At 42.5% G+C, this 15,560-nt stretch overlaps 1 protein-coding gene across 3 annotated transcripts in view; it reads left to right on the forward strand.

Moving 5' to 3' along the window:
- The window catches only part of LOC115341263 (endonuclease domain-containing 1 protein-like), a 176,581-nt gene that overhangs the window by 91,852 nt on the left and 69,169 nt on the right, over positions 1-15,560 (forward strand). The gene's annotated exons all lie outside the window — the stretch shown is intronic.

Genomic DNA, 15,560 nt, shown 5'->3' on the forward strand with positions numbered 1-15,560 from the left:
ACTCAGAGGGTCGTGGGCTGCTGCATGTTTGCTTATCTGCTGTGGAGTGCTTGGGTCACCAGGACACAAAGTGCTTGACACTTTTGGAAAAACTAGATTTTGCAATGGCAAAACTTGATGCTGCGGGTTGGCTAAATCTTCCCCTGTGGTTTGGTTGTGCCCTGAATGCTCTCCCTCCCATCAGTTCATGCCAGTGATGTGTTGAAGAGGTTGCGAATGGGTTTTGTGTCTGTTGAGCTCTTGAGGATGTGCAGAGAGTGGAGCATTGCTCAGCTCACGGTGAGAGGCAGCGTTGTGCCTCCAAAGGTTCAACCCTCACTCTCCTACTTTCCTCTTGTCTCAGCTCCCTCTCTGGCACACACATACTCTCCCAAGACATAAAGTGACTTACGAAGGCCACACCAAGATCAGAGTTAGAAGCGCTGGAGCTTAGGTCTCCATGGCAGTCCTGCTCTCAGCTCGCTGACTTACGTTGCCTTCCTGCGCGGGCACAGTGTTACATGCCGTGTCCGCGTAGCTCAGTTCTTCGGCTCTCGAGATACCATTTTACCTGTACTCTTCCATCCTAGGTGAGTCTAGCAGGATAAACACTGTTTGATCCAGAGCAAAGACTTTGCTGTGATTTCACTGAGATGCCAAGAGTTTCAAACGTGCCATCTAGTGGCATAAACAAAGAGCACTCAAAATAAAGGAAATCCCCTCAAAAATCCACCTTCCTCGTGATAGTTGTTATTTCTGAAATGCTCCCTTGTTTGGGGCAGAAAATGAATATTTACGGCCCCTGCTACCCTGTTAGGTTTTCTGAATGCTGGGGAACTGAGCTCTTCAAGGATTTGTTAATCAGAAGGAGGAACAGGGAATTTTTTAGTCTATTATGTAAAGTTTATGCTAAACGTAAGAGGTCTGTACCTTCATACCAAGAAAACAGAGTTCATGCTGGTATTGCCTCCCCTTTGAGGATCTGAATCAACTTTGCAAGCAAAATAAATCTAAGGTTAAACCACCCTTGCTTTCGGGAGGAGGGGAGAGGGAGGTAACAGTAATGTGCTTGTCTGTAGCCATGCAACAATTCATCAACAGAGCCCTGTCAGGAGATGCCCTGCATTTGTAGATTAGCACTAGGACATACTCCACCCAGCTAGTAACGTGAAGTACTTCCAGCTTCCTCTCTGCTAAAGAAGGGTCCACCAAAATTGCAAAAGGCTCGAAAACCTTTCTAAAAGCCTACATTCATCACCAAGATAAGAATAGGCCTTAAAATGAGGAGTGTTGAAAGGCATGAGGTTTATACCACAATTTGGCATGTGTATGCAGTGAATTACAGTCTGAATTAAATCTGTCTTGGGTGTTTGTCTTTACTGTTATCTTCTGTTCAAGCTCTGGCACAGAATTAAAGTTGCTCAGGTTGTTTATGTGTGCTTGCTGTTCCTAGAATTTTTACCTAGAGGTCATCGTGTCCTTTTCTCTTATTACCAAGAAACTTGCTTGCTGTTTGGATTGCATTATGCGATCCATCTGTTGTAGCTGCCAGAGTAAGTCAGGAGAGCAATTCTGTACTGCCTTACATGCCCCTCAAGTCATCGTTTTCGTGCCAGGGTCAGAATTCAGCCATTCCTATCGGCTCCTACAGCTCCAGACTTTCTTTGTGCGCGCTGTTTGTTTGCTTTGCGCACAAGCCCATGAGACGAAGTCTAAAAAACCCTGAAATTGCCAACACTGGAATTCCAAACTTAAAATAATACGGAAGATGCCTGTAGAAGTAATAAGAAGAGTTAAACATCTAAGAATTGCCAGCAAGCTAAGTGGGAAGAAAAAAAGTGTGCCAGTATTAAATGCTAGAAGTGTAGCTGTCCTAACTTGAGGTCTGCTTATACAGCTTGGAGAAAATGCAGAAAGAGGATTAAGAAGAGAAATCGGAACTAGACTTCCAAATGCCCAGAGAAGTCCTTTTCTCTGTAGGGTAAGGGTCAAGCTGCTCTTGCATATTCTCTCAGTCTGAATCTTTTACATCTTTGTGAGCAGCAGCATGATTCAGAAGGAGGGGTGAGAGGTCACCACTCAGCTCATAAATGTGTAGTATCAAAATTACAGCATGCTGCTAGGCTGTGGGGATAGGAGGAGAAAGCAGAGTATGTCTTCCGCTTCCCACGTAAGAGACATAGCAATAGGAAGATGCAGAAGGTTGAGTAGTGTCTCTGACCATATTTTCCAAAGAAAATTTTAGTGCAGTGCTTTGTGCTGGACCTCAGTGCTGTATTGTGGACCCCTCTGAAAGGTTAGGCTGAGGTACCTACAAGATCAGTCCTATAACACTTTAATCATAAGCAGGAGGAGGTTTAGTTTGCATCTAGTTTAGTCCTTGAACTGCCTCTATGTGGTAACACAAAATGGGACATGGCCGAGGGGAAAAAGCCCTGGCATTATCGATGAAGCGCTGTGGAAAGTGCATGTACTAATCAGGTGCAGACTGATCTATTTATTTGGATGCAGACACTTAAATGACACTGAAGTGGGTATTTTTGTCTCACGGGCTGTGTGTGTGTGTGTGTGTACTAACTGCACCCACTCGGGGAGCCATGCTGTCCTCTCAGCCCACGTTAAGACATGGGTGTTTTTAGCCCAAGCAGGTTCCCTGCACCAGCACTGCATGGCACTTAGACCAGGCCTTCTCTGTGCAGCATGAAGACCCCCATAAGATGTTATTCACAACCTTTCATTTTTGTTTAGAGGGGATTTTTTTGTTGGTTGGGGGTTTTTTGGGGGTGGGAGGGTGTGTGTGTTTTGTTTGTTTGTTGGTTTTTTGGTTTGTTTTGGTTTTTTGGGTTTTTTTGTTTTGGTTTGGTTTGTTTTTTTTTTTTTTCATTTTAAAGCACCTGATGCTACAGTCTACCCATTTGGTAGCTTTATTCCGAGTTCGGGAGCTTGAGTTTTAAGACCTGGTCACATACTCAGCTTTTGGTCCTAAAGACTGAGTTCGAATTTGGTGTGGCATGACAGTATCTGGTGGTCCTGGGAAGTGCAGATCTTGCTGGAGCGGTGTCAGAGGCCTCTGTGAGGCTGTGGGAACCAAACCTGGTACAGGCTTACCTCCTGCATCTACCTTACTGTGCTGCATCCTCGCAAGGATCCTGGAGTAAGCCATCCCCGTGAGCACACCTAGGTTGTGCTCCCTTCTAACGGGCCACGGGAATAATCTAATACGGATGTGCTGTGGACCACAGTTCAGAAAGCTGTTACTTATTAGACAAAGTGGACGTACCTGCCAGTGGAGTGATTTGTTCAGAAGAAGAAAAATACCAACAACATACTTGTAAAAAAAACAGCACTGAGAAAGTTTACATCATGCATTTGAAAATGATTCTCTTTTGTATGTGTTGGGGTTTTTCTTGTTTTGGTTTTGTTTGGGGTTTTTGTGTGTGTGTGTGTGTGTGTGTATTTTTGCTTTTTTTTTTTCTGTTTTTTAACCAAAGTTAAATCAGACTTGGGCAAGCGATGAAGATGAGCCATTCCAGCTACTACATGTTTTTTATTTTAAGGAGCATGATGTTTTTATACCAAAAAAGCAGATGCTTTTTACCTGTCATCTTTCCTTTGGCTAGGTAGGTTTTGATTTTATGGCAGGAAATATTTGACTGTTTGTACTAGTGGGATGCAGCATTTGACTTTACGACTGCAATGCAGGTCTTTTATTAGTAAAACTTAATGTGTAACAGGATAATTCCGTTGCACCTACTACTATACTGGCTTGATTTCGTACAAAATAACTTTCTACTTCCTTGAAGGCCTTATATAAGCCTTAACTGGGAACGAATCCAGCATGTTCGATCACAATAAAGGAGCTGCTTCAGAACGGGCTCTTCTTTAGAAATAGTCGTAAATAGGTTTATATATAGGCACTGCTATTATACACAAAACTTGCTGAAGAAATGCTTCCTGAGAACTAGTGGCTTTAATGTACGCCGTGGGGACTCTGCTCGAGCTAATTTTGAGCAAACCTGTTGTAGTAATTCAAGGCAAGGTTTAAAACACAAGAACATCTCTCAAATCCATATCTGCTGAAAAGGCTGGGTATAGAATGGCTGCTTGCTGTAAAAAAGGCATTTGATAAAAAGGCTTGGAAACTTCGGCTGACATCCTACGTATGCAAATGCAGGTGCCGTACATGTTATATTTGGATTTGAGGGTTTTTCAGATCCATTTCAAGTCAATTGGTAGCAGCCTTACGTGGTTTGATCCCTCGCTTTCATCACCCATGCCCAATTATTATACATGAGATCCATCAGCCCCCTCTCACCGATAGTGCCTGCAGCTGAGCATCAGCACGTTTGGGAACAATAAAGGGCTGTCATTTGGGAGTTTCTTTCCCTTCCTAATCGGGCAGGACCCAAAATTACTCCTTCGCAGAGCTCACCGATGAGGCTTGTGTCTTGGAACAGGTACGCTCACATCTGAGCAGTGTAAGGATTGGTTTTAGGGATCTTTGTGGGTTTACATTCAGTATTGTTGGTTGCGTGCTCTCATAGAGTTCTGTATAGGTACAGGACAAAACGTGGAAAGACTCCTGCCTTTGTGATTGATTTTTAAGGATAATTTGCTGTTTCGTTCCTCGCCTCGTTCCTAATGAGCTGAATTGTTAAAATATGTTAATGTAAGGAGACACACGAGAAAGGGTGAAGCAATATACTGACACATTGAATAATTAGATCATCTCTTGCGCAGGAAAAAAAGTCAAGTACGAAACAGGAACAAGAAGTGCCTCCCTCCCCCACTGTAGAGGCACCAGGTCTGGCTCTTTCTGCATGCAGAAGCAGGTTAGACAATTAGATCTTTAGTATTAATTGATTTTTGTGAAATTTTTGAAGATAAAAAGTGTCATGTATAGTAACTGTCTTCTATTCATCTGCTATTTTTTGGGAGAAGTTGGGAGTCTCGTTTCAGAGGGCTGAATTCGTGAGCTGCGTAATTTGTGATGAAACAAAAAAATGACTGTTGCAGGACTGAATTTGTAAATGCTGTAGTGGCTAATCAGGTCTTCTCAGGAAAATCCTTGTGAATTTTGTCCTGAATAAGAGGTAGATCGAGGGAATTTCATAAAGAGGCACAGGACCTTGTGGCTGCCTTTCTGATAGTATTTGGCGTTTTGGCAAAGCAGTGCTTCGTATTTCTTAAAAGATTTATTTCTTTGAAATAATAACTGCTTAATAATCAATAATATCCCAGCCCCGTGTGAACCTACGCCTGTGGGGAGGGCTGTGACAGTACTCCGTCTTTACTTACATGAGTAAGCGCTCTTCTGTGTTAAGTTTACTTGTTTGATAAACATAACACTTTGCTTTTGTTCTCTTAATCACTTCCTTCGAAGAGTTAACTTCCTAAGCAGCCACAGATTAGTTCTCTCAGTTGTTTTAATTATTTTTCTTGTCACGCACAGTGAAGGTCTAGTGTTTGTGAAATGTCTTCTTTTTTTTTTTTTTTTTTTGTCCCCCCTTCCATGGCAGCTTCAGTGATGCTGGCATTGAAAACCTAGCCGAAATGCTCTCTGTCTGCAGTCCTGTCATTTATTTTATTTTATTTATTTTTTTTTAAACCAAGTTTCACCTTTTTGAATGTGAGTGCTACAGAATAGAACACTTGTCCTTTAGGGTGATTTGAGCGCTCCAGAATTTTGTATTCCTGTAAGGGGTACTCGAGAGACTGGAGCAGTGGGCTTCCACATGCTCGCTGCTGAGTAATTTCCTTTTGTATTGCTGACAGGTGACTCAAAGCAGGAGCTAGCAGATGGCTGCATCGTTAGCTGGTGGCCACAGCCTTAGGAGATGAGTTTTGGAATTTCCATCAAAGTCGGGATTAGGCTCAGGATATGCCAGTGGCACAGAGCACCCCGGGGGAGTGTGGAAGAAGAGGAAATCATTCATAGCGACTCATCTTGTGGTTGGGTGAGTCAGGGGTCTGCTGTTGGTGGTCAGAAAGGCACGTGGCTGACTACACCGTCTTTGTGTGCTCTGCAGGATGCAAACTGTCTCTGAAAATTAATTCTGTCGTTTTGATTTTCGTCCAGTGAGTTATTTCCAGAAAGGAGTTACTGTATTTTCTGGAATGAGTATTGTGAAATTCTCTTTTTTACAGTGGGCAAGTTTTCAGCTGGTGATTTATCAACAAAGTATTTTACAGGATCATAGTTAAAAGCTCTCCTTAAAAAAAAAATATATCCTGTGCGATAGGGAAAGTAAAAGCATCTCAGTTTCCAAATGATGAAGAAATAACCGAAAGAGCTAGTTCTTGGAATAGTAGCTCCATTGGCACTCATTGGTGATTTCCTGTGCATTTGCTGCAAGAATCACTCTGTGATGTGAGTAGGTGGTACTAAAGGGTTATTACGAAACCAATTTTCAACCAGACGTTTTGAGTCATGGATCGGGAAGAGGGATAGCAGCTTCAGAGCTTTCTCTTTGTTCGAGCAGTGCGCCTGAAATGCACACACAGGATATTTTGTGCTTGTATGGAACAAGGCAGACTGGGGATAGGTGTGGTACTACGCAAAGTGCTCTTCTTCATGGCACTCCATCTCAGGGATGGGAAACGAGAACATGGGCTGAGAGCCGGCAGCAGCGTGCAAGGTGCACAGGGAGCAGTTTCCTGACTGTCTTTCAATTGTAAGTATTTTCTCGTGGTTTTTCCCAGACGTGAGAGACAAAATGGAGTTGCGTCAGGACGGATGTCTGCGCCAAAACGAGGTGGTGGTTTGGAGCGGTTTGGTTCTGTTCTGGAAGCAGATGGGCTGCCACTGACAGGAGACAGTTGGCTTCATCAGAAAAAAAATGGGGTGTTTAAGGGAATTGGTCTGGCTCTTAAACCGAAGGAATTGTTGACCTACTGACTCAGTTATGAAGCATTAGAGAAGCAGTCTTATTGTGGTTTCTTTTGTTGGTGGCAGATGCAGAAGACGTCTGTGAGCGTACGGGTATGACTAGCAAAGGATAGACGGTTCTAGTACCTGCTGCCTGTGGGATTTATTTTGTGCCAGGAAGGAGCTGAGGTGCTGACTACTGAATAACACCTAAACTTTATTTCTGATGCTTCTTCTGATAATGCATTGGTAAGTTTATGTACTTCTCACTTTCAGTGCTAAGATGGTATCTTGCTAAATGTGATTGAAAGAAAGCTCTTTAACAGCTTTTTGAATGTGGCAAGGTGTATTCGTTTTTCCACTGGAGCAGCTTTTAGAGAAAACGCTAGCTGGCCTGCCGCAGTTAGGAGTCTGTAAATAAGGGGGAAACCTTTGTTGATCAGGTTGACAAAAACAATTTGAAATTGCTGTTCCCTTCCCCCTTTAACCTACAGACCTCTGCTAACGTTGGTACTAAGCAAAGGGGATGGGCCAGCCCTCCAGCTTTGGGATTGTATCATCCTGGAGTCGTGGCTAAGCTGAGATTTTCCTGCTACACTTCACTGAATGAACAAGGCTTCGGTCTTTTTGAATTTCACATGAAAATCAGATGTCCATCCCTGGAATTAAATCTAATGATACTTTTCCTAAAATATGCCTAGAATAGAAATGATGTTATTTTTAAGTGGCTCTGTAAATCCCAAGGAAAAAAGCTATCAATTAGTGGTTTCTCAGAAAACCCAAATTATTGGCATATTATTGGCTAGAAGGAATCACGTTGGCTGACGGAGCTAGGTCTGGAAGTTGTGCTCCCTGAATCTGCTGTCAACTCTGCCAGTCGTTTGGGAGGGATTTTTTGGAGGGGGGACTTCTTGGGCGAATCATTATTTATTCTTAGTTGTTGATAAAATGAGTATTACTGAACTTTACTTCAGTGCTTTACCAGCGTTATCACTATGTTTTCCATTTAGAGAGGATGCTGATATGTGATATGGTAGCTCTTGGACTTCCAGATCATTGTTTTTGAATGCATAGGTTATTAGAAGATGGGGAAAACAGAACAGTGATTATTGAATTTATCATGCTCTGTGACAGGTCTCTTCCAGCCACCAGCTGTAGGAATTGCTGGTGCTGTGTCCTAACCATCCACCACGAAGGGAGGAATTCACTGCTGCTGTTCTTCCCTGGGTGGGTGACACTGGGATGCCTTGCATTCCCAAACCTACTTGAGTCGGCAGTTGTAGCGAGGCGCTCACAGATATTTTTTTCCCCTCTTTTCTGAAACAGCAACCGAGAAGGCAGTCTGTACACTACACATCCCTCTGGAACTGCAAATAAACCCAGTGGTTAAAAAAGAAAAGGAAGGTTTAGCATTGTACTGGATTTCCTTTTCTTAAGTGCTTCCTTTGGATCTTGGGAGAAGAGCTCAAGAGCAGGGTGACTTTCTGGCGAGCAGTTGGACCAAAAGGCGTGGGAGGCAGGGTCGGGGAAGAGTCACTTGGTTGTTATGTGGGTGTGAAAAGTCTATGAAAAGGAAAGGGCGGAGGAAAATATTTTACTTGAATTAAACAAATAAAGGAAAATGTTATATGAATTAGATATTTGAAATTAGATTTTTGCCAAGTACTTTCGTGAATTAACTGCATATCTTCTGAAAATCATATATTTAACCATAAGCTTATAAAAATGTTCTCAGGGGGGACTTATTTTTTTTTTAAAAAGCAACAACAACAACAACAACAAATCATTGTTTTCTTATCATTTCAGATAAAAAGCAAGGAAGTTGCAAATTTTTATAGCCCCTAAATTGTTAACTGTTAAACCTGTGTTGAAGCAGTGGATCAGATTTCCTTAGGCTTACAGTGGAGCAGTTTCATTTGCTAAGAAATTACAAGCAGGCCCTGTTTGAGGAGAACAAACCTTAGATCTTCAGTTCATTGTTGTATACCCACCTGTGGGACAGGGAAATTGCTGCTCTTGAAAATCACCTGTTTTGGGGAGCAGGCTGTTACCATTGACGCAGTGCACAGGGATGGTTCACACCCAAAATAATTGGAAAAAATGATATTTTGAAATGTGATTTTTTTTTTTTTACATGTATATTTGTAGTATCTCCATTTCCTTGCAGTTTTTAAAATGTCACCTAATATGATTGAGAGAATCTAAAATATGGTGTAGAGATTACATTTTTCTATGCCTTTTTTGATTATCTTGAGGAAAAAAAAAGGCAGCACATGGAGGCAGGTTTAACAGCACTTTCTCTGTGAAGCAGAATACTGCTTATTATGTCAGTTAGTGAAAGACTTGATTTTATAAAAAAAAACAAGCAAACAAACAAAAACAACCAAAAACACCCCTTTATCATAAGTGGTAGCTTTTTAAACACAAGCCATAAATTGCTTATGAGGAAAACACTAACACAGTGTGAAATTAGATGCACGGGTGTGTAGTATGATGTCTTCTACTAAACCAACACAATGCTTGACGTTTTAGGTCTGTGTAGTGTCTTGGTAGCATTCTTTTGTGCTGGTCTCTGAGGGATTCCCATCCGAAAGTTCACAGGCAAGGTACGGAGAATTTGTTGGCTTTTTCTTGTTGTTTGTTTTGTAAATTTTTTTTAGTTCAGTTCTTTATGGCCTGTAGCTATCCAAATGCAGAGTTTGCAGCTGAAGTTTGCATACAAAATGGTGAGCTCACAATTGCACCTGGAAAAGAGGAGCGCTTCCTCTTCTGTTGCTCCACTGGAATAGTAATACCAACATTAAAAAAAAAAAAAAATTCATTGAGCCAAATAAAAATGTATGTGTATCAGCAATGTGAGGTATGAATAGAAGCCGCTTTTATCCGCGCGGTTTCAGGGTAGAGTTGTGTGCGACAACCTCTGCTGTCTAATTCCCTCGCTTGTTTCCCATATGTCTGCCGGCAAAACTGGGCCACCTCTAGGCAGTGCTGCCATGCAGTGCTGTGACTTTAAGGGTTCACTGGTGCAGTTAAGTGGAAGCTAGCAGGCGTTTTTAACTTCTAATCAAAGTTTGGGCACCTGAATTGTAACTTTAAGGACCTAAGCGGCTACTGAAATTCCCCATATGACCTGTTATTACAGGCTCCTGTGAGAGTGTATATGCAGTTTTATTGCCAAAACACGAGGTTGGCAGAAGTGAGTCATAACTGAAGATCTCAGCTTTGCTCTTTGATTTACTTTTATCCACCAAAAATAAAAATATTTCCAAGAATACAGGTAGGTATATGTTGTTCTCCTGTTAGGGCAGAGCTCTCACTGGCTCTTAAGAGTATTTACATAGCTCATAGGATGTATTTTTCAAGCTTTAGTATAAAAGCTGCTGTGTATACATTTTATCTAATCTTCAGTGCAGTAGGCATGAGCAATTCCTGGAGAAGGGACCAGAATATAGGGCTCTACCCCTTCTCCTGTGAGTTTGATTCTCATGGAGTCATATTTGCCCTCCAGTGCTTTCTCTTTATGGCTTTGTGAATTTTGAATTCCTCTCTGAGCTGGCCCAGCTCCAACAGGAAGGCAGAAAGCAGCCTCAGCCCAAGCTCTGCTTGGAGTCGGCTGGTTCGAGGACTTTGTAGGAGGTGGGATCTGCAGGGGGAAAAGTGCCCAGTTTCCCAGGTGAGCTCTTACCATTGGGTTACTATTTAAAGGCGTCAATATTATCTTCTGTGGACATGTTTTTGGATTACTGTGATTGTTACATGTCTTGCAGTTGATGTTATTTTAGTGCGACCAGAGTGCACCTAATGAACTGAACTGCTCTGCAGATTTCACGTGCAGTTTCAAGGTTAGCTTCTTCCACGGTCACCACTGATGACCATGTGGCCTTCAGGTGAGCCAGCTCAATTTGCTGATCTGGTTGAAAACTAGATTTTTCCTCTCCCTTTCTTTTCTTCTGGGAAAATTAGAACTGATCCAACTCATTGCATAGCTGCGTGACCGCTAGTGCTGATGGGGAAGTAGCAGGAACTCATGGCCAGAAGCAAAGGAGGAGGTGGGACTGTCCCTTTCAGTGACACCCGCATGAAGTGCGGTTCAACCTGTTCAGGAAACCATACATCCCCTGTCTCTTAATCACAGTGGAGCTCAAGTAAGAGCTAACTTAACCTTGTTCTCCAAAACAAGCAATCTATTGATTTTTAGTCCTCCCTGTTTTCCTTTGGCATCTGGATTTTGGGTGTCTGCATTTAACCTAACATCAGTGTACAATGGGTAGTCAATGTACTCCTTTTTTTTCCCATTTTCTGTTCAGAGCCTAAGTACTTAAGAGTAGGGTTAATAATGTTGTATGGTGGCACAGAGGAGTCCATCCCTTACTAAAATTTCTAGTCATCAATATAAATCAATAGTATAGAAATAATTATAGAGCCTGATAGGCTCATGGCGTTTATCGAATTTGCATTTTTTCAAACAGCATCACCAATTGTTCTTCTGTTCATACTTTTCACAAAATTTGCCTTTGTCTATATCTCACAAATTACACCCTGTCCTAATCGGAGTTGGGGTAGAATTTCCATTGGCCAGGAAAAAAATGGCAAAACACCCCCAAACAACCCTTCAAAGATTTCAGGGCAGCGATGGTTCAGGCAGTGGACTTCCAGCAGACACGGCAGAGTTCTTCATGTTGTGAAGGATTATCTTTCTATATGCCTCTTTTTTCTACTCTTCTGCTTTGGAGTTTCTTTCGCTGCTTCTGCATTTCTGTCTTGAACTTCCCGATTGTTAAACTTTTTAGTGCTGTAATCCATTTTTCTAATACATATGCTTTAAACATAAAAGGTGTGCTCGTGCCATATGTCCTTTTGCACTTTCATCTTTCTGTAGGTACTCTTACCTAATAACTTGAAAATAGCAAACAAAGCACGTGATCTGAGAAACAATCTGGTATTTTACCCTAAGGGAGGATTTTCTCAGCACACAAATCAAGAGTAAATAGTTAAAAATGCTGTATAGCATAGATCCAACAAAACTAACGCTCACTTGCATGTATGAGTGAAGTTATTTGCATGCATAAATGTTGACAAAGTTGAACTCTGTATTATCAAATCTGTTGTCAAAAGCTGACCCCGGGCATTTTGCAAGAAAGATGATGATTGTCTCTTTAATTACTTAAATTCTGTTTTGCCTATTTAGGAGAGCTACCCACAACTCTGTAATTATTGCGCGCCTGCCATTCAGATCAAGCGCTCTACTGGCAACGTAATGCACAACTTTGAACGAGAGTGGCGTGGCATAGCTACAACATCCAGCTACAAGGACCTCTGTTTAATTGAACACTTTGATTATCCCACAATAATCAGACGATTGAGTTGCTACAAAAGGTTGCCAGCACTCTAAGCGCTCCTACGGAATTACAGAATCATAGATATTAGAGATGGAAAGTGCATTAGATCATCCAGACCGTCTTCTTGCCAGTACATGTTTTCTGCTATGCTTCTTTTTTTTTTTCCCCCTGTGGTTTATGGCTAGAGATACTCTAAGAACTTGGCCTTCCACTTCGGTCTTCTGGAGTCTTTTCCACAAAGTTTGATGGCGAGATTTTTCTTTGCCTGATATTTGGCCTAAATTTTTCCATTTCTTTGTTTCACCGTATTATTTCAAGTCTGCGTTTTCATCTTTCAGTAATTCTCTCTGTGGTGTTAACAGCCTGTAAATATGAATGGAATAGTATTACGTGCTCTTGAATATTCGATGTATCACCTTAAGTGCTGCATGTTCAGTTCTTCAGGATTGGGGAAAATTATACTGATTGAACATAAGTTTTAAACCGAACTTCTAATAGTACAACTTCTCAGATGAATATTTAATTCCAGTATAAGAGTGGTCTGTTCTGGTGTCACTTGAGAAATTGTTGAAAATTACCTGAAAAGGCCAATTTTACTCAGAAATGAAAATGTTTTTATATGGGGGAGTTATGCCAGTATAACTTAAGTGATTTTTAATTCTATTGTGGCATTTAAACTGCGGGGAAACGATGTGTGCAGGCAAGTCTGCAGAGGGCATTACAGGGAAAATGAAAAAATTACCGTTTTCCATTAGTGACAGAAATAGTGGAAGTTGTAATGCAGTTATTTGAGTTCCCCCCCCCCCCAGCTTTCCATTATCCTATGCCTTTCTCAAAGTTTCTTCATAACTATTGTTTCTTTTTATAGTTTCACTTGTTTTGGTGGGATGTGGGGGTTGCTTGTTTGTTGTCTCTTCGTCCAGGCTTGGTCTTTGCTACCAGAAGCTTCGGGCGCCCAAGGAGGGTTGTCTCCAAAGTTTTCCCTTGTCTTGACCACAAAGAGCTAGATCAATATCCCCCCAAAACAAATACTCCACAGCCATAAAGAGGACAAATGGGCATTGTTTTTGCGGTCACCTCATGAGAGACAGGCCAGTTGGTGTGTGCTGGCGTATGGCCACGCTGGCCTGAGCCAGTCCCTTTGGAGCTGCCAACGGTCATGATACAGCGCCTTTACCCCAGACCTCCTCTGGTTTCTGAAGCATGACTACTGTTTTTCCTTTCAGAACGCCGCAAAGGATGAGAGGGTTGTGTTGCAAGCCTCCAAATAAAGGTTTTTTTGTAGGGCGGGGGTGAGGGTGTGCGTTGCGTGCCTGCTGGAGGCACAGCGTGCCTGGAAGCTGGCAAAGGCAGGGCCAGCACCAGCATTATGCAGTCCTCATCCCCACCATCCATCCGCATGGTGTCGGAAGAAGGCGTTGGACTCATTCAGAAGGGATCCCAGGAGCGGGTTAGCATTGCTGTGGCATGGAGGGCTTGAGCTCAGGGAAGCCTCCTGGACCTCGGGAGCTCAGGATGGTAAGCAGTCTTCTTTAAGCCACCGGGAAGCTAGATGCCGTGTAGGGATGTTGATGAGAGAGGTGAGGACGGGCGTATCCATAGGAGGTAAAATTACTATTAGTGAGTGGATTGAAGGTGTTTGAGGATCAGGTTGTGTAACTGAACGGGGAGATGAATGAAAAACATGTAAAGGGGTGGGTTACTGAGTGAATAAGAGAAAATGTGAGTGGGCGGGTAATTAGACTGGCAAGTGAGAGAGGAGGTAGGAGGGGTGAGTAGATGGGTAGGTATGTAGCAAAAGAGTTGGAACAGCGTTATGGGCTGACTTTGTGGCGATACCTGAAAGACTGGTAACAACCACCCCCCTCAAGACATGCAGAGAGGACCGACGGCCAGCGCTGTTTCAGGGACTGGGGGGTGTGCAGGTGAGCAGGCAGACCCTCGAGACCTCTGTTGCTTTCCGCTGGTCTGCGTCCGGCTTGTTTGGATGGCACATTGTTTACTCTGCCTAAACTTCACTGTGCCTGTGCGTGCACTAAACAATAATCTTCACCTGGGTCAGACGGTTGTATTTTGCTAGTGTTCCATTTTGCTAGTGTTCCTGCAGAAATACGTAAGACTGTAATTATTATTTGCTGGGTTTTTTTGGCTCTAACAGTCACAGAGAAAGCACAACAGAGACTTTTTAGTCTGGAGCATTGCAGTTTGTAGTGGGTATTCCCAAGAGCTGAAATGACCCGAGAGCTGCAGGTGGAAGGACTTAACTGAGAAACAAAAGGTACAAAGATGAGGGATACGCTGGAATTACAGGTGTGCAACACATCAGCATAAAGGCGTCTCCTAAATTTGAAGATACATTAATTTTAATGAATGAGATGGGAAGGTAAAGTAACTTTAAATCATTATCAAACCTTGACTGACGGGGCTTTTATTAGGATCTTTTACTATAACTGCTGTAAGGCTGGTCATAGTTCACCATGACTAATACGTAACTTTTTAATTTACTATGGCAGAGTTACAACCCTAGCTGTGGCCTCACTGTAGTCAAGTACAGTCAGGCTATTGTTTAAGGTAATGGCCCTACTATCCTGTTAAATTATATTAAGTTGTGCACGGTACATTTTCAATATTTATTGTAATAGAGCAAGTCCTTTTGAAGCCCAGATAGAGGTGAATGACTACTGCAGGAAGTCACAGGCTTTATCTTAGCTGCCAAAAAGGTGTGTATTTAGTAAGGAATAACTTGATACGCAGTGTTGTACTGAAAAATCCTACTAGAGACCAGTCCCTGCAGGTTTTTCATCCAGTAGCTAGGTAAGGTGAGAGTTTTCCTTGCTGGACCTACTTTTTGATGAAAACTACATTCCTTTGTCTGTATGTGGACTTGACAGCAGGACAAAGACGTGGTATATCAAGCAGCCTGCTGCGAGGAGCACTGTCACCCCACACTTGCCGTTGCGTTGTACATCAGTGGTTTTAGCGCAGGTTGCATCAGTTGGGATGGTTGCACCCACGTCGTGCTCTGGAAGCAGTTCGGGGAAGGAGATGGCCAGCCCAGTGTTACGGCATGTTTAGTAACTCTTACCAGCTCTGTGGTGTTCGCTGTGTGTTTTTTTTTTTTTTTATTGCCAGGCAGAAGTCTGTAACACTGGATTACACAGGTGTCTGGAAAATATGTCAGGGTATTGGTAACTTTAAAAAGTATCCCTAAGCAGTGAGTGAAATCTTTCTCATCTTGAACATGGTCACCTGTTGCAAACTAAATTTCCTATAAAGCTTGGAACTGTAACAGAGCCAGCTCGTACAGTAGTCAGCGTTTACTCGTTTTTTATCTGAGACAAATCCAGAAATAATTTGCTGTGCTTAGGCAGATG

Source organism: Aquila chrysaetos, chromosome 5, assembly GCF_900496995.4.
Source record: "Aquila chrysaetos chrysaetos chromosome 5, bAquChr1.4, whole genome shotgun sequence".
Lineage (NCBI taxonomy): Eukaryota > Metazoa > Chordata > Aves > Accipitriformes > Accipitridae > Aquila > Aquila chrysaetos.